This window comes from Pseudorca crassidens, chromosome X (assembly GCF_039906515.1).
Source record: "Pseudorca crassidens isolate mPseCra1 chromosome X, mPseCra1.hap1, whole genome shotgun sequence".
Taxonomy (NCBI): Eukaryota; Metazoa; Chordata; class Mammalia; order Artiodactyla; family Delphinidae; genus Pseudorca; species Pseudorca crassidens.
Genome location: NC_090317.1, coordinates 110,545,651 through 110,565,251, shown reverse-complemented (window position 1 = coordinate 110,565,251; position 19,601 = coordinate 110,545,651).

Here is a 19,601-nt window from a genome sequence, read left to right as displayed (position 1 = left end):
CCTACAACCCCAAAATAAATAACTTGGAAGCATAGTCATCTAAAGCAATCCAAAAGATATGAAATGGATGTTAACTGAGTTTCAGAAAAATACGTTTGAAAAGGCTGCCTACACTATTAAGCCCTAAATGGACATATCCTTTTCGGCAATTACAAAGGAGCCAGAACACTAAAAGCTCTCTTCAAATATAAAGTATAGGATCTAGAAAATGCATCACTTTTATGTCATTTATATTTCATTTTTAATTTAAACCTCAATCAGTCTTCCTTTCCTAATTTGATCCATCCATTTCCCCCTCTCTACATTACAGTTCTCATTTAAAATATAATCCCTTTTTTATAATAGGTTTTCTACGAGTAAAATAACTTCAATTATAAGACTGAAGGAGGGAAGGTTGAAGTTAAATGCTTCGAATAATTCTGTATTAAGTATTTAAGAACAGTAAATCGAGGGTACTGACATGGCAGAGCACAGGAAAAAAAAATCAAAGGAGGAGAATTTTCTTTAAAATTTACTGACTCCCTGATGATTCCTGCAAAAGTTGTAACTTACGGGCTAGGACTCTACACTATCAGAACATCCAACTGAAAAATGAGTCATTTTATTATTTGCCTCATCTTAGGAGAATAATTCCTAGAAAGCTAACCAAACAACTGCCTTGAATTATCTTCTTCAAAAAATTGACTCAAATAAAAGCGGCAGAAGTCCTTTCCTTTTCTCTTCACTGATCAGACACAAATATGCACATATATTTCTCACTTCTCACTGGTTTGCTTCCTCTACTGCTCATATTGCTAAAAGCATTTGGGCTTCTTTCTCTATAATATCTGATTTCATGCTGAGAGAGCCCCTATTGCTATCTAATAATACATAGAAAGGAATGTATATGGTATCATGATCCCTTAAAATCACATTCTCTTAGAGGCTTATTTCTACTGGAAAGCACAAAGGAGAGAAATGTTTAAAAACAAAAGAAAAGACATACATGAGAAGACATAAAATTACCCCCTTTTATAACTTGACCAATAAAACGAGACTATAGTCTCTGAAGTATTAGAATGAGCATTTTCTCATTCTTTAACACTGTTGTCAACTACAAATTGGCACTTGCCATCTACCTCTACAAGGATTAAATCAGGTGCCTCTGCAGCTGCTGACCTTCAACATCCCCTGAACGGAATTCAGGGCGGAGATCAGGAATGAGGCACTGGTGCTCTGAGCAAAACTAGCAGAACAGGTCTTCAGATAGTTAGACGTTTTCGAGCTGATTTTATGAGCCCAATTCTTGCATCTCCTCATATCTAGAAAAGCACTAAAATCCTTCATGGTGATGTCTGCTCCTCGTGACTAGCAGTAATCCTCATGAAATCTTCTGCAAAAATATGTACTTGATTGCATGTATTCCCCCTTCACCGAAATCATATATATATATTGACCTCCCCCCCCCCCCCGGCTACTTCTTTGGGGAAGTTTCTCAGAGCTATCTGAAATGCTGTCTCCCGGGCTGCAGTCCTCATTTTGCCCCAAATAAAACTTAACTCGCAACTCTCACATCGTGCATTTTTTTTTAAGTTAAGAGCTGTCTGCACTAACTAACCCAAGTTGGAGGCAAACCTTGCTTCTCCAGGAAACAGGTTAGTTAAGTGTCTGCTCAGAAGACCCGTCTTATCTCCTTGTGTGGGTTCAAAGGGGAACGGTAGACTTTTAGGAGGAAAGGGTATGAGGAAGTCTACTCCGGCCTCAGAATTTTTAAGAATTTAGTTCTAGTGGATATCAAAAAGTATCACGCAGTATCTTAATTTTAATTTCCCTGGTACAGTTGAGCACAATACACCTGTTTTCATCTCTGTTAAAAATACCTTTTAATCCATATTGTAGATTTACAGATTTACTTATAATATATTCTGATAAAAAGAAGTTCTTAATATCAACATATTGATATTATCTGTTCTTGTATAATTAATTTTTTATTGTATGGTTTAAAAAACTCTTCCTTACCCTTGAATCATAAAGGTAATTGTCCTATATTTTCGTCTAAGTATTTAAAATTTTCCTTCAACATTTAAGAAATTAATCCATCTAAATAGACTTGTGTGTGTGTGCGTGTGTGTGTCTGTGTGTATAATGTAGAGAATGTTTTTATTTCTTAGATGTAGCATCAATTGTCCCACTAATTTAAAAGACCATCTGTTCTCCACATCTTCCTTGGTACCTGTGCTATTCATTTACACACACGCAGAGACACACACACACAAACTCTCTAGTATCTTTGGCTTCTACATTCTGTTTCAAACAACAGTTTGCCCATAACTTTGCAAATCCACGCGGTCTTTATTGCTAAAAGCATATACTAGTGAGTTTGTTTGTTTTCAAGAATAAGTTGCCAACTCTTTAGTCTTTGCTCCTGCTTATAAATTTGTCAAACTCCTTTATGAAACATACTACAAATTTTATAAGCCTCACTTTGAATATATAAAACAATATGGAGGAGAACTGGCATCTGTATGACACATGGATTGTATCCATTTACTTGCTCTCTATTTTGTTTTTGAAACCAAAAAAAATCCTCACAAAATTCAGCCATCTTTTGATACACTTATTACTAGGTAACTTACATTTCGGATTGTAATAGTACCTTTTAAAAACATATTTTTGAGCTGTTGATCACACATGACTTTTTGATTGTTAATCATGTAACTAGTCAGCTTGCTATATTCCCTTATTTAATTAAAAAAATATATTCTCTGATTTTTGAGGTGTTTTATGTGGCTCTCTTGCTACAATTAATAGTATTCTTTCATTTCTAAATCACAAGCTCTTATTTCATTTTACTTGTGTTACCGTACTACCTAGGCCCCACTTAAAGTTTTAGGTTAAAGCAGTTATTGTGGGCGTCTGTATCTTTTTTTTTTTTCCTAAATGAAAGTAAGTGCTTCCACTATTTTATCATTAAGAACAATGTTGGCTTGTTATATTTGTCCAGATATTCTTTGTGGTACAAAATGGTTTGATCCTCCCTAATCCTATTTCTTATACTGTGGCACAAAGGAAAAGTACATTTCTCAACCTTCCTTATGGTCATGATGGGGTCCTATTATGGAGTTTTGACCACTGGGATATGGAAAAAAGTCAAGTACACAACTTCCAGAAACAAGTCATCATGACTTCCAGTCATAAACCACCATGGGATATCACCCACAGTGCTTCTGTCTGTCTATAAGACTGGAAGCAGGGGACATCAGGATGTTAGAGCCACAAAATAGAATGGGCACAGCACCATATGTCACTGTGTTTCAGGCTAGGTTCATCATCAAGCAGTCTCTGAGACTGAGATTAATGTGTAGAATGTTTATTAGACTATTCTTTTAAAAAAAATTTTATTGAAGTATAGTTGATTTACAATGTTGTGTTAGTTTCTGGTGTACAGAAAAGTGATTCAGTTATATACATATATATATATATATCCTTTTTCATATGTTTTCCATTATTGCTTATAACAGGATATTGAATATAGTTCCCTATGCTATATAGTAGGACCTTATTATTTATCTATTTTATATATCGTAGTTCGTATCTGCTAATCCCAAAACTCCTCATTTATCCCTCCCCCACCCCCTTTCCCCTTTGGTAACCGTAAGTTAGTTTTCTATGTATTACATTATTCTTGAGGAAACATCTGTGGCCGGGAAAAAAAGAAGGACTGGGCAGGAAAAGTTGAGAACAGTACAGTCTCCCCAGGGACTTCAGCTGTCTCTGAACTGTACTGGCGTGAGGAGTCAGAGTCCAAGCGCCTTGAGAAGGGTGTCCGAGGGAGGGGAAGTGGCCGGTCCTGAGCTGGCTGAGAGTGGCGTGAGTGCTCGTGAGCCATCTAGAGCAGGGGATCAGAGCCTATGTGAAGTGGGAAGTGCTTCCAGGTGGAGGAAGGTGTCCAGTGTGAGCTTTCCATGTTTGGAAGTGGTCCAGCACCGGGGCCAGGGCCCAGGCAGCGTGAGGAGGCAACCCACATGGGGGGAGAGCCCTGGGAGGGGTTTGGGAACAAGAGAAGGATGTTCACATGGAAGGAAAGTTTGGCACGGGGTTCCGACTCCAAGTGGGGTGAAGAGGACATTCGTGTGTATGTGCTCAGCATGGGAAGTCAGAGACTGAGTGGGGTGAGGAAGGTGTCAGTATGCTGAGAAGTCTGGTGTGTCAGAGTCTGACTACAGTGAAGAGGGCATCCACGGGGTATGGCCCAGTGAGGTACATCAAAGCAGGAGTAGAATGAGGAGGGCAACAATGTTAGGGGGGAGAACAGAGGCAGTGGTAGAAGATTGGTTATATCCAGGGGATTTTATCTCATAATAAATATGTTAAGAATAATGGGAGCCAGCATTATTCTCACTGGTGAAGAAGGAATTTATAAATATGGAAAGGGAGAAAACTAGAAAGGGTCCTACGACTTTATACACACACGGCTCGCAATGCATATGCATGTACAGGATATGCGCCTTGGGGCAGCAGCCCACACAGTAGCATCGAGCTATTGGCGCTCACATCTTGGCTTCTACGATACATACCAATCTCCAGGCTTTTGAAGATGGATGATTCTAGGGCTGGGGTAGAAAAGTACAATATGTACCTGAATACCCTCTTATGTCAGGAAACAAGGAAGTACTCAAACAGGAACATGTCAAAAACGGACTAGCTGAAAAGGCTCCTATTGACCAAGACTGAGATTAGGATAAATAATGACAATAGTGGATGGTAGTCCATTTAATAAAACAGGAAACCTGACTGCATACTGATATAAATGAATAAATAAATAAACTCAGAGTTTGAGGCCAAACAAGGTATTTACGTAGTTTGGCAGCACCTTCTCCACGAGATACTTACTAACGAAAAAGAGGCAAGTGTAACTTTACAGAGCCTGAAAGATGACTTTTTACTCAAGAGAACAGAGTGAGCATCGTCAGTTATGAGTCAAAGCAATACTGTTCAACAGGAAGCTTTGAGAATAACAGGGCATCACTTGATAACGAATATAATTGTGAGGAAACGCCAAACCCAAATTAAAGAAAATTCTATAAAGTGACCTGTAATCCTCAGAATTGTCAAGGTCATGATAGTCATAAAGAACTCTTTCAGACTGATGGAAACTAAGGAAATATAATAAATTAATCTAATATCTTATTCTGAGTTGGACCCTTTTGTTATAAAGAACATCACTGGGACAATTATAACATGAATGGGATACTTCCCTACAACACTTATGTAGAAATAGAAAATAAACCTTTGGAAGAGTTAGTACATCAGGTTACCACCCACTCTCTCATAGGTTCAGAAATAAAAACATTATTTGTTCTTTTAGCTTTTCTGCAAGTTTGAGATTATTTAAGAATATTTATACAAGATCAATATATCACTGGCAGACATGGTATGTGCCTGAAATGTAGTATGTAAGCAAGAAACATTTGTGAAGTGATTTAATAAACGAATTGAAAGAGAATGAAAAATAAAGGATTTTTATTAAAATGAATTTATATGCCTAGAAAACAAATAAACTGGAAGATATGCACTGCACTTTTGAAAAGAGTGAAAATAACGTGTTCAATATATAACAGGTTATAACAAACTTTTCAAAAATGCATTTGTTGGGTATATTTCAAACTATTTATATATGTAACCTGTATTTTTGAGATTACAAAGCCCTGAAAAGAAAAAAATGATCAAAATAACAGGCATGAATCAGTGTTTATCACCCTCAATCCCCATTCATTTCTGGAAAATCCTAACATCGGTAAGTGTTTCAAAATGGTTCCAGAAGTACCTAGAGGGTGACTCATGTGTCTCTTTGGCCAAAAGGTGGCAGCAGCGATTATCTTACTATGATGCTTTAATTCTCTATCCCTAGCTTTCCTCTTTCCGTTGACGCTAATAGGCAGCAACAATTTTGTCATTTTCCCCAGAAGTCACTACTGTTGTTCACGCCTGCCAAAGGCAGTGTTTCAGTGCTTGGGGCCTGCTGAGGCTTCCATCGTGTTGGCTAATACCTGGTATTGAGAGTGATTATGTCTGAGATGAGAGTATTATCTCCTGTCATTGGCAAAGCCACTAACATGCCAATACCACCCTTCGGAAGACATCAGTCACTTCATTTCTTCAGGAGAATCAAAAACTGCTATAACAACACGTCTGCTTCTTGTGTTAATTCCATTTTAGTTTTTCATTTGTTCTCTGATTACTAGGACTTATGCAAGGTCTCAACAGTTCAAGAGGCTGGAAAGGAGCATGATCGAAGTGTCATGTTAATTTCTCTTTGTAATGTCTCTCCTTGCCTTAAGTTCATCATGTATGTCTTTTTCCTCTCTTATTGTATTGCCTCCCCAAAAGCTGATTGATAAGCCTACCTATCCTTTAGATATGCACTGATATGAGTAGACCTAAGAGTGATTAAATCTTTGACTCAGGCATCACCCTAAGTACTCATGAATGCCCTTCTAGTTCATATGCAAATGCTAGCACGTGTGCAGTATATTACACAGTTTTTCAGAAAGGCAGACCAAACCCCCCATTAGTCTGCATTGCACTGCAAGTTCATTACCCTCGTTTATACTGTTAAAGGCATTAGTAGTGTTAAATAAAACCTGTACTGAATTCCAAGGACATCTTGGAAATTCCATGAAATATGTGGCCTGTTATCTCAAAACTTTCTTCTAAAATCTCATTTCCATTTTCTAAAATTACCATGAATACATATACAGAAAACATCATACCATGTAATATTATATAATTATGATGTGTAGTTGTATATATATATAGTCTATAAAGTCGTAAAACCAGATTATCTATATTAAAATTATGAACAATTAAAAACTTTTAATCTTTTTAAATTAAATCAATTTAATAGCTCTTTAAAATTATTGTCTATTGAGAAAAATAAATTTAGCTCCTTTATGTTAAAGAAAATAAGCATCACATATATGTACAAAACAACTGAAAATTAGGATATTGAAATCACAAATTTTAGTATCCTTCAACATATTGAACTAATGTGGATTTGACAAAGAACGGTTTGTACTGCTTCAGTAAACAGCACGATCACGGAAGAAGTTTTATCTTTTAAGGAAGCAAGTTAGTAGTAATTAAAAATGTACATTAGATGAATAATTCAGTTCCTTTCAAGAGAGGGTCTTCATTTGTAAGACTTGCTTAGATACCAATGTATAATTTAAATTACTTTGGGATTTTCAAATAAGGCAGGATAAATAGTATACACTCTCATCCTAAAATAAAAAGCAAAACTCATACAGGTTCAGGAAGGGAAGCTATTCCAGAGAAAAAGATTAACATTAAATATGGGGAAAGATGAATGATAATTTCAAGGTTTCCAAGAGAATACATACAAGAGCAGCTACTCAACAAGATGACAGGGGCATTAAAGCAGTAATTATTTTTGTGACATCATCTTTTTTAAATGAGAATTTCATTTTGTTAATTTTAGCTTTTTTTTAAAATGTCCTTTGCCCCTTTGGTTTACATTCTTATTAAATGATTTATTTTTTATCTTAATGGAGTAAATGGATTATAAATAATAATCTACATATATATGTTATTCTTAAAATTAATGATGTTAATTTAAGGAGGGCAAATCCAAAAATAATAAAAATATATTAAAATCAGGAGAATTAAGTTTTTAAAAATGAGCTCTTAAATTTCTGCTGTATTATATGACACCAGACTATGGGCTGCCCCTGGGAATAGAGGGTAGATGGACATTCAGTAAGCTCTTAGCTATTTCTTAAGCATTTCCGCTTTGTCCATTAAGGCATTTATATCCTCATCCATTCTGTTCCCAAATGGTTTTATGCTCCATTGCATTATATATTAATAATTATGCAGTTAGGACCTTCTCATGTGTAGATTATTTTCTCTTTCCCTTTAAAGTTTAAGTCAAGTAGGTTTTCAATGTTCAGGCATCTGCATAAAAGTTTTTTCCTCTCATTCCCAGTGAATTGAGTTAACATTCCTGTTTTAAGATGTAAGAAGATTAGCTAAGAACTCTCTACACCTCTCCTTGTAAATACAAAGAAATTGGAGGGTCTGGGGAATGTATTTTGGGTTATTGAAACTCTGCCTGGCATACCAGTTAGTTTGATTATAGCATATAAAGAACTGCAAAGAATGAAACAAATACACTGGACTAGTTAGTATCACAAAACTTCTCCGGGCGAAAGGTAGGTGGTTACAACAATGAGATCTTTTTTTTTTTTTTTTTCTTGTCACACCTCCTGCAACTGGGAATGCTGTGGTGGAAGGGAAAATAAATAGGCGGAAGAGAAAAGGTCAGGTCCAGAATAAAAAATCATTTTGAAAGCTTTGTCTCTGAGATTTACTTGATCTGGGAACTAGCTTCTTCTGTGTACAATGGAGGCTACCTGTCAATAAGATATCCTAATATCCTGTTTACCAAATGGTCTTCATCTTTAACATACCTGATTTCTGGAGTCTAGGATTCATGACTAGGTGTGGGGCCCAATGGAGGTGAGCAGGAGGGGTTCCAGATCCTAATCACAAAGTTCCTCCCTGGCCATGATTTCTACATGAGTTTTACTGGGGTTAACAGGTGGAGAGAAGAAGCTGCTCTTAATATGTTATTATTATAACTCTGTGGTAAGAAGGCTTGTCTCTATGCCTAACGTTTACTCTCAGAAGAGCTGGGAATGGGAGAATATGCTAATCTGCAAAATATTCTCTGAAAATGATCCCCTGGCTTTATTGAAGTGTCACGTGAGGATGTACATTCATTTCTGTGCACGTAATTTTTCCTCCTGCCTTATTTCCTTTACCATAGTAAAATACACATAACATAAAATTTACCATTTCAACCATTTTTAAGCGTATAATTCAGTGGCATTAAGTTCATTCACAATGTTGTGCAACCATCACCAGTATCCATTCCCAGAACTCTTTTATCCTCCTGCACAGAAACTCCATATCCATTAAACAATCCCCATTCCCTCTTCCTAGCAGCCCCTGGCAACCAACTTCTGTCTCTATGAATTTGCCTACCCTAGACACCTCATATAAGTAGAATCATACAATAATTGTTCTTTTGTGTCTAGCTTATTTCACTTAGCATAATGTTTTTAACTTTCATCCATGTTGTAGCATATATCAGAACTGTATTCCTTTTTTAGGCTGAATATTACATTGCATATATATATTGAACAAGTGTGTGTATGTATATACATACACACACACTCACATATATATATACACACACACATATGCATATATATATACACACACATATGCATATATATATACACACACACACAACATTTTGTTTATCCATTCACATGTCGATGGACATTTGGGTTGTTTTCACCTTTTCGCTATTGTGTATAATGCTGCTATGAACATTGGTGTACAAATATCTGTTGGAGTTCCTGCTTTCAATACTTTTGGGTATATGCCTAAAAGTGCAGTTTCTGGATCATATGGTAAGTCTATGTTTCACTTTTTGAGCAACTAACATACTGTTTTCCCTGGTGGCTGCACCATTTTATATTTCCATCAGCAATGGCCAAGGGTTCCAAATTCTCCACATCCTGAATAACACTTGTTAAACTTTCATTTCTTGATAAACAGCCATCTTAATGTATATGAAATGATGCGTATACAGTTTTTGACCTTTCTCACAGTTTATAGGGTTTATAGAATTCTAATGCTGAGGAATGCATTCCTTTCTTTTTTCTTTCTCATAAATGGCCTCATGAAACATCTATCGGGTTGGCCAAAAAGTTCATTCGGGTTTTTCCAAACTTTTTGGCCAACCCAATACTATTTCTTGAATATCCACTTTACTAATATTTGATAATTGACTGTTACCTAATTTGCGGGTATTACCTTGAGGATAGTGACGTAACTCAAGATAATTATCAAACATTTATTTAAATAGGAAAGTTTGTTCTATTCAAAAGTCACGTAAGAGTGAATTTAAGAACTATGAAGGAAATCATAGAAAGGCAGATTAATAAGAAGCCAAGGAGAAATATCCAACACTATGACTTTGTACCTAATACTTTAATGTCAGAATTACTAAAAGAATAAATGTGATATTAAATTTATGCTTGGTACTATAATAATAAAAATAGTTTAGATTTTTCCTTTTCCACTAGATTAACACAAAAATCTCCATTTTACTTGTATTTCGATTTCGATTCATTGTGTTGAGGACGAAGCTGAAGCCAAAATAGAGGTTTTAGAAACAGGCTAAAAAGGAAGCTCAAAGATTAGGAGGAATGAGGGCTACATTGCCCCATGGTGGAAGGAAATGCACGGGGGTAACATCAATGGAAACGGAGAGTCTGGAAGTTCTATTTCCAAATAAATGATCTCAAAGGTAAGTATTTCTACCCACTGCTTCCCACTGGCCCTTCTGAGGGTAAAGGGAAAAGGGAACCAGGCGGGATGTGGGGCATATATTCACATACAAAAATCAGGTAATAGACTATAATCATGGAATGCAACCACTAGAGCATCTTCTTCCCAACTCTCCCCCAAACCCGTGTTCTTCCTAAGAGCCGCAATATTAGCAACTGTGATTAAAAGCCTTCTCCTTATTTATAAAAATAAAAGTGATATATTTAAAAGCACATTGTAAATGTTAAAGTTCTGTGCAAATATAAGGTATTATTAGTATATTTTAAAAGCTAGTATTTTCTATGTAAGGTATTAGAAAAAATACAGAGCTTTTTAAATGTGACAGAAGTTATAAGAAGAAGGAATGATCATATTTGTGAGGAAAGTGAGCAATCTGCTTCAGGATTAGTGCTCAGCTTTCAAAACAAGGGAGTATATAATAGAAAAAAATGGATATATAGCATTAATGGATTTAATGCGCTTTTCTAACTTTAGAAATTAATTTATATGAACATACATTAAATATGATCATACATTTTAATGATAAGTGATCAATTTCTAATGTTAAAATATTTTACCTTAATATTTAAATCCCTTATTTATGTATACAATAATATCTAGTTTGCTAAAAATGAAACAAAGCTCACTAGATTGATTAGGCATCCTCTCCCAAGTCTACTTTAATTTTCCAAGTAATTTAAACTAAAGTCAGTTTGGAAATAGTATGTTGCCATAAAATGCTGATTGAAATTGGCTACTGGCGACTGTTTCTCAAACTGTGTCTCCCTGTGGGATAGGAAAAGGCAGCAATTGATTTTCTGTTGGCTTTGCTACTTGGTAGCAATTGGAAAATAGGCGGGGAGCTAATGAAGTTACAGATGCTTTAGACTTGTCATTCTGAGCATTCACTGAGGAGACCAAACAGCTCAGAGGAGGAAATCTTGCTTTTATAATGGCTGGTCTCTTGAAAAGTATATACATAAACACTTGATTAGTTAAGAGCCCCAGTTGACCTTTCTTTGCACTACTTTAACTATAGAAACATTAATTATAAAACTTCTGGAAAGAATCCATTTTGTGTATTTCATCTTCTCATCATATCTCAAAGAACTATGATAACTGAGTCCAATAAAATAGCTAGAAAAATAAATGCATAATATTAGCAGGAGAGTGCAGAAAATAGATCAGTGGAACAGAGCTAAGAGGTAAGACCAGACACATGTTTATGCGAAAGTTAAGTGTGTGATAGAGATGCTATTTGAAACCAGGAGGAAAAAAACAGAAGTTTGCTTCAAAGGTGAGTCACTATGATATCCACTTGCAGAAAAGGAAAGTAAATTAAACAAAGTGGATCTGTAACACTACTCATAAAAATAAAATTTGAGACACATTATTAAAGACTTAATATAAAGAAAAAGTAAAACAAACTGTTTAAGTGTTAGAAGAAAAAGACCATGTTTAGGATCTTGGGCTAGGAATGACTTCCTTAGCAGGAAAGAAAAATAATTTTTAAAAGGAAGTCATACAGATTTGACTATACTAAATTTGTCTATTTGTATGGCAAATGACAGCACAAAGTTCAGTATCCAGTGTAGAATTATAGGATAATATTTGCAAAATATACGACAGACATAGGATTAGTATAATGATATGCCAATTTATTACTATAACTCATCAAAAATAATACAACCAAACTGAAAGGTGGACAGGGACTTCCCTGGCGGTCCAGTGGTTAACACTCCGAGCTTCCACTGCAGGGGCATGGGTTTGACCCCTAGTGGGGGAACTAAGATCCTGCATGCCGCATGGTGCAGCCAAAGGAAAAAAAAAAAGAAGAAAAGTGGAGAAATTTACAAGAAGCAATTCACAGAATTGTGGTTGTAGCTGATGCCAGATGTGAGGGAAATTTTATGCAGATGGAAATGAGCCAGTAGATGGAAAGATTATTGATTCAGGAGAGAAAGAGGAGTCTTGCCGAGGCGAAGTGCTCGACTCAGTGGAGAAGGGATAGGGTTCATTAGTGGAGAAGTTGGCCTAATCTAGGTACACTGACAGTCCCTCCAGAGATTCTAGAGCAAATAGACACAGATAAAGGTAAGTGGGTAGATGTGGTGGTGGAAACTTGTATTTTCTTCTGATTGCTTTATTTTTTTCAGTGAAATGGAATACATCAGCAGGTGAGGGTGATCATGGAAAAGAGGTGTTGGCAATGTGAGGAGAAAGAAAAGAATTATAAACTAGACCCCTAGGAGAGAGTGGACAGGGAAGTGTAGTGGGATTGCTGAACAGCAGTAGGATCCCATAAAGTGAGTGACAATGAATTTAAGTGGGTCTAAATGCCATGGTACGTGCTCTGCTCCAGCTATATTTAACTGTGTGCGTGCCCTCAAGGACGAGGTAGAAAAGGGGATTTAATTAGCTGTAGGATGTTCAAGAAGGTATGACTTAGAAAACGGCAAGACATTTGAGGATCTACACAAGGAAGGAATAATAATGATTGCATATAGAATTTAAGTTGAATTAAAAAAGGAAGTGAGAACAAGAGAGACATGAGAGACATAAAAAAGATTATAGACTCAACCAATTGAAGGTACAGTGGTGGTTGGCTTGAGAGAGTAAGCTGAAAGAGATGGCAAGTGGTAATTGAATGGTGGGAGGCTTGAACTGGGATTCCAAAGAGGTTGTATTTACCGGCAGTAACGAATTCTATGGCCATTAGTTTATGGTTACAGTATGATGGAAGACAAAATTATTGGATAAAAGAAAAGTCAGGAGCTAATAAACAAACTGTGTATTGGAATCAGCTATCAGCTGTATAACCAGAGTAGTATACCAGAAAATGTCAATGAACCAGGAGCAAAATAACATATTAGTAAAATAACAGGTATGAGCCTAAGGAACTGTGGGTGGCTGCAATAAGGAGTAATGGGTATTATACTCTCATGACATGAGATTCAAATATTGGGATACTTTACGGAAGAGAGAAGGAGACTGGCATGGAAGCAGCAATGAAGAGCAAGCCTACCTGTAGACAAGAGGAGTGTAAGAAAGAAGAAAACAGCCACCACTTATGAGGGTTCCAGGGAAAGCAGTATTTTGAGGACAAATTCCTAGTTATAGTTTGAGATAGAAGAAGAAAACTTTGATTAAAGTTTGAGAATATAGGGGATTTTCCGATAATTGATCTTGGGGTGCACTGGGTAAGAAGAAATAATTTCAGTCGGTGGGGAGGAACATGTTTTGCCACCACCCCTCTGAAATTCATTCTTCACTCTTCTTTTCTCTGTTGTTTACCCCAGGAATCTGACTCCTATGGACTCCATCACCTTTCTGGTCAACACTTGTTTGGGTTTGGACAAAAGGTGGCACCGTTAGACCTCACGGGACATTTGGTCCTTTCCAAAACTTCCAACAGACATTTGGTCCATGCCAAAAGGTCCCTGAAATTTGGTCCTTGCCAAAATTTCCATGAGCTTATTTGGTCCATGTCAAATGGTCTTGGACAGGGCCAAATATCAAGGACCTTTTGTTGTGGACCAAATGTTTTATGGATGTTTTGGACAGGACCAAATGGTCCTGCAACTATCAAGGACATTTTGGCATGGATCAAGTGTCTTATGAATGACATGTCTTGTACATCAAATGTCTTATGGACATTTTGGACAGACCCAAACGTCTGCTAACCCTGTTAGGAGATTGGATGGTGGGAGGAAAGAGGATAGGGATATCCATATTTTTCTTCCCCACTCTCTCCCTGTTTCAGACCATTCTTCTGATAATGTCTGCTCCTCTTCATCACTATTGCCTCTTAACCTCCTTCACTGCTTCAGCTTTCACTAAGCTCCTTAGACATTCTTTTCTCCCATTATCCTTATGGTAATGATTTCTTTTTGTTGTTTGTCTCTGGGTATATCAACTTCTTGTTGGTTGCTTTAACTCTTCTCAGGCCTCTGTAAATTGCTCTTTCATCACATCTCTTCAGGTGAACCATCTGAGTGGCATTCTATTTCATGATAGGACACTGACTAATTCAGGATGTGATGTAGGGTCACAACAGAGCTGTGTGTAGATTCCAGTTACCAGGATGACCAGACATTGCTATGGGGACTTCCAAGAAAGAGATAGAGTGTATGGAGGGATCATTGCTGACTTTCCCAAGGCAGAAAAAGCTGTGATTTGTTAAAGGGAATAAGAAGTGGGGGATTAGTGCCAAGAGCGTGCAGAATTCCAGGTCTCTAACTGACTCCTGCTGATGGAAAGAAACATACAGTCCTGCAGGGGATGGTCTTGATGCCAAGTGTGTGGGTTCTTTATTGACTTGTTGATTAACATCCAGAAGATGAAAAATTAAAATAGTACACAGCCTAAGACCACAAAAATAAAATGCATGAAAACAGAAGGCAAATATTAAGTCATTAAATGAATAGACGTTAAGGGACTTAATGTGTATTACACACATATGAATGGAGACAAATATTTTTGAGTCTGGAGGTAAGTATAGAGCTTCACTGGAGAAAAGGTATAGTTATGTAACATATTTTAGTGCCAATAGCACTTTCTAAATAGCTTTTCTGATATTATGAAACATAAAGTCCTAATCTGGACCTATATTTTCAAGCAATATTTGTAAAAGTAAAATTCTGAATGAAAAGCTATTCAACGATTCATTAAAACTCTGCCATAGTGGTATATGATTTACAGATCAGGGAGCATAGACACAGAAGTTACAAATCCAAACTAGAGAAGATAAGGGTAGGGCCCTGACTCTAGTCTGTCTATCTGTTTCAACCCATAGGCTAGGGGTAATTTATTCTTTGGGACGAATTCTGAGTCTGGGAAGAAATTCTAATGTTAATGAGATGAATTTCCACTTGAAATGTATGAAGATTTATCTTTTTTCTTAAATAGCTACAAAGTCAAGTGTATTTCTTGCAGCTTGTGTGTAAGAATTGTTACTCAGATCTAGTTTCTAGGTTCTGCCCATTCAGAGTTTCTATTTTTACCTTTGCTACACGACAATGTACCCGAGTTGCAGCTCATTGGTCATTATTCCCTTAGCCTAATGTCTCTAGACTCTGCTACTCCATCCCTTAGATCCTGGATTTAATGACCCTAGACTGTTTCCTCATGACTGTAGTAACATTTTTTATCTGTCCTCTGATCCTCCTCATGTACAGTACTTCTGAGAAACATTCTACCTCTCTCCTCTTTTTCCTTTCCACATATTTAACCCAACTCATAGCGTCTAGCTCTCCTGGTGAGTAGTTGCCTCTGCTGTCTTACTAGTCAAGCCTCCAAATAACATAAAGCAATAAAGTTTTCTATGGTTTTCAAAGATATATTGATATCTCCCAATTGGGCACATATAGAATTGAGTTTTCCACAGTCAGGTGATTTAATGTAATAAATGTACATTGTTTATGGATATATTGACCACCATGAAGGACAAAGAAGTTTCATGTGGATAATTGCTGGTGTGGAATCAGCTACAGGAAGAAATGTACCTGATACTGACAATGATTATTTGGATAACTGAATAAAATCTTATTCCATCCTCCCTATATTCTCCTAGGAATATAATACGTGTGTCTGAGAGCAGAAGCATACACCAGAGGTTTATTTCTAAAGGTATTATATATTGTACTTCAAGTTCTGCCTAGTAGAGGCACATATAATTTTGATTAGAAATATTGAATTCCCTTGAAGAGGGTAAACAATGAGTACAAGGGGAAAATGTAACAACTTAACAAAGAGGTAAATTTGATACAAGAAAAATCAGAACTTTTGGATGAGAAAATCACTCTCCCTAAGTTGAATATGGAAAAAAATAATTCTGGAATTTTATTTCTGCCATACATAACCATTGAATTGAATTGAATCCAATTCTAACCTGTGACTCCCTTTCACTCACCTTTTCCTACCTCTTTTCAAATGTCCTCTACCAATGAGGATTTTTGCAGAACTAATCAAAAACAGTAATTCTGAAAAAAAATTCAATTCCTTTCTACACAGAAGAAGGGGTATACATATAATGCTCACATGCATATCTACCTATAAATCTTCTCCAACAGCCTTTCTGCTCACTCCCAGAAAGCCAACATTTATCAGTTAGGCATATCCCGTTACTGACTAGCTTAGACCTACTGTTGACTCTAATGATATTCCCATTCGCCATGTTCACTGTACTTAAATCGCAGCTCATATTCGGAACTGTACTCGGATTTCTTTAGTCTTCATCACTCTACTGGTTTAATTCTTTCCCAGGACATTCAAAGGTTCTAATTACTATGGGATCCATAAGGTCGCCCTCAACTCCACTGTATTTCAGTATCTATCCATTCTTGTTTGAATTAAGATGATATCACAAGTTCCACCCTTGGTAGGGTGGTTATCCCACTCAAAGCCCATAGACAGACAGTGAAAGAGCATGCTGCTTCACAGAGTATAGATGAAGAACATGTTTAGTGGTAGAAATGTCAGATGAATGCTCTATCTTCTTTCTGACCTTGCGGGAGATAAATTGCACATAAGTTAAAAATGAAATGTCCTGGAAAATGTCAGTCAGGATTTATCTGCAGGGAACAGAATCCACTCAAGATAAAGTGAGAAAGGAATTTTTTATAGGAAATTCAATGCCTCATAGTATCCTTGATTTTAGAAACAGAACGTAATCTGAGTGCGGTAGACTGGTTAATTGTTGCCAGCTCTGCTCCATGTTATAGGACTGTACACCCAAACTCTCTGTCATGTGACACTGAAATGTCTACCAGTAGAGCAGGCAGAGTATATGTCCCCATCCCATCCACTTTGCAACTATGCCAGTTCTGAGTAGATGTTTTAAGAATAATCTTTTATTTCCACTAACTCTCTCATGCTCCTGCTGTCCATTGTGAGAAGAGCATGACCTAGGAAACTGCTGCTACTTCAGCCTGGATCTCAGAATGATAGACCTATGAAGCATTATTGAGCCTGATCTGCAGCCTGAAATAGAGCTGCCAAAGCCAACACAAACCCATGAGAAAGAAATGTTGTAGACAATTGAAATTTTGAGCAAAAGTTGACTACTAAATTGTAGTTTACAGAATGGATCTGAAAGTCACACCACAGAACTGAGTCAACAAGGGAAAGCTCCCAGAATCTACCACATAACATTTCACTAAACCCTGCTGACCAGAATTTATTTGTGTCAACGATAAGCTGCAAGGGATCATTCTGGGAGCTCATTTGCCCTGTTAATTTCATAAGGCTGTAAAAGAAGAGAATGATCCTAAACATCAATTAGTTATAATAAAAGAGTTTATTTTTAAAATCAGTTAAGAAAAGATAGATGTATTTTTTAAAGGTAAAACATATGAATGAGAAATTGAAAAGAAGAAATACAGTCAACAAATTTTAGTAGTGATGAAAGAAATATAATGTAAATAACAGGATAGCATTTGTTTGCAAATTCTGGGGAATACATATCTAGATCTAGATATGGAGATAATATCTCCATATCACCAGATTAGAGATAATAAAAGTTATGAATGATCACCTGTATAAGTATAGATAACCTTAAAAAAGATGAAACAGACATTTGCCAAGAAATCTTTAAAATGAAACAGTGCCAGTGGAATGGTATTTAACAACAACAAAAAAACTTCTTTAGTGCAGTTCAGCAATATATGTCACAAGCTTAGAAAGTAATCAGAGCCTTAACCAAGTAGTTACATTTCTAGGAATTTGTCTTAAAGGAATAATGAGAATTATGAATATTAGTTCTTATAAAAGAATGCTCAGTACAAGACAAATTATAACACTGGCTATTTTCTAACACCACTAAATATCCAACAAGAGAAGACTGGTAGAACAAATTATTCTTTATCCATTCGATTGAATACTATCAGGAGTTTGCAAAATAAAGTTATAAAAACATGCATGTTTTGTAAACCACAATACCAGTATTTGAATCAGTGCTCTAGTACTTATTATTGGTATGTTCAGGAGCAAGTTACTTATTCTTTTAAAGATTTAGTTTTCTTGTATCTAAAATAAAGATAATATCACCCACCTCAATTTTTACTGTGCAGATTACTGAGATGCACCTGAAAATTACTTATACTAGAACCTGGCCTTCAGTATACTGTGGTTTTTATTAACACTATGAAACTATTAACATCATAATATAGGAAAATATTTTGTGACATATAAAGTGTGCAAAACCCATGTTATGAATCAGTACATGTAGTATGATTCCAATTTTGTGGGAAATATATGCGAAAAAAACACAAGGAAGAAAAAAGATAAGCTGGAAATGAAATATTTTTTTGTTATGACTTTATTCTTTCTCTCTCTCTCTCTCTCTCCCACATTGGATGTGTCAATGTGGAAGACACTTTCTTTGACTCATGGTTCTAAACCAGGTTTATATAAACCTACCAAATACGAACCTTACAACTTTTCCATTTTTATCCCTCTCACGAGTTTAATGGGCTTTGTTAGTTTTCCAAGATGACTACTGATTTATTTCATTGTCAGAAAAAAATTATAATTTATTAGTGCCAACAAACAGGTTATATAGCTAGTGACCTAGGCAATAATTTTGCTACTGTATATATACAAATACATGCTGTCATCAAACAGATCAAAATAATATATAAGAATCTTTCAAACAATAGGGTAAACATCTTATTCATGAAGAGGAGATTCAAGGAGCAAGGACTTTAAGGTCTGTTCATAAAAGATTCTACACTTACAACTCCACATACCCTGTTAACATTGAAAAAACAATGGACAAAGCAAAAAGCAATATTCCAAAGGGACTTGAGAAAGACAAGGCAAAATTTGCAGAAGGGAAATTAAAATCAGAAAAGAGGAAAATGTACCTTGGTACACCATGATGCCAGACTTATTTGGAGAGAGTTAGCTGATCACTGTGGTTAATCTACTGAAACTAAGCAAGGTGACAAATGCCACAATCACATTGAGGTTGTCCTGAGATATAAGGCAAACTCTGCTCAATATTCATGGCAACACGTCAGTTCATGATGCCACCCAGCTCAGGAAGGTGGTAGAAACCTCCCTGCCCTTGACAAACACACACTTACCCATGCATATATACTCACATTCTTATTCTTTAACTCATGGTTCTAAACCAGGCTTATACAAACCTACCAAATACGAACCTTACACCTTTTCCATTTTTATTCCTCTCACAA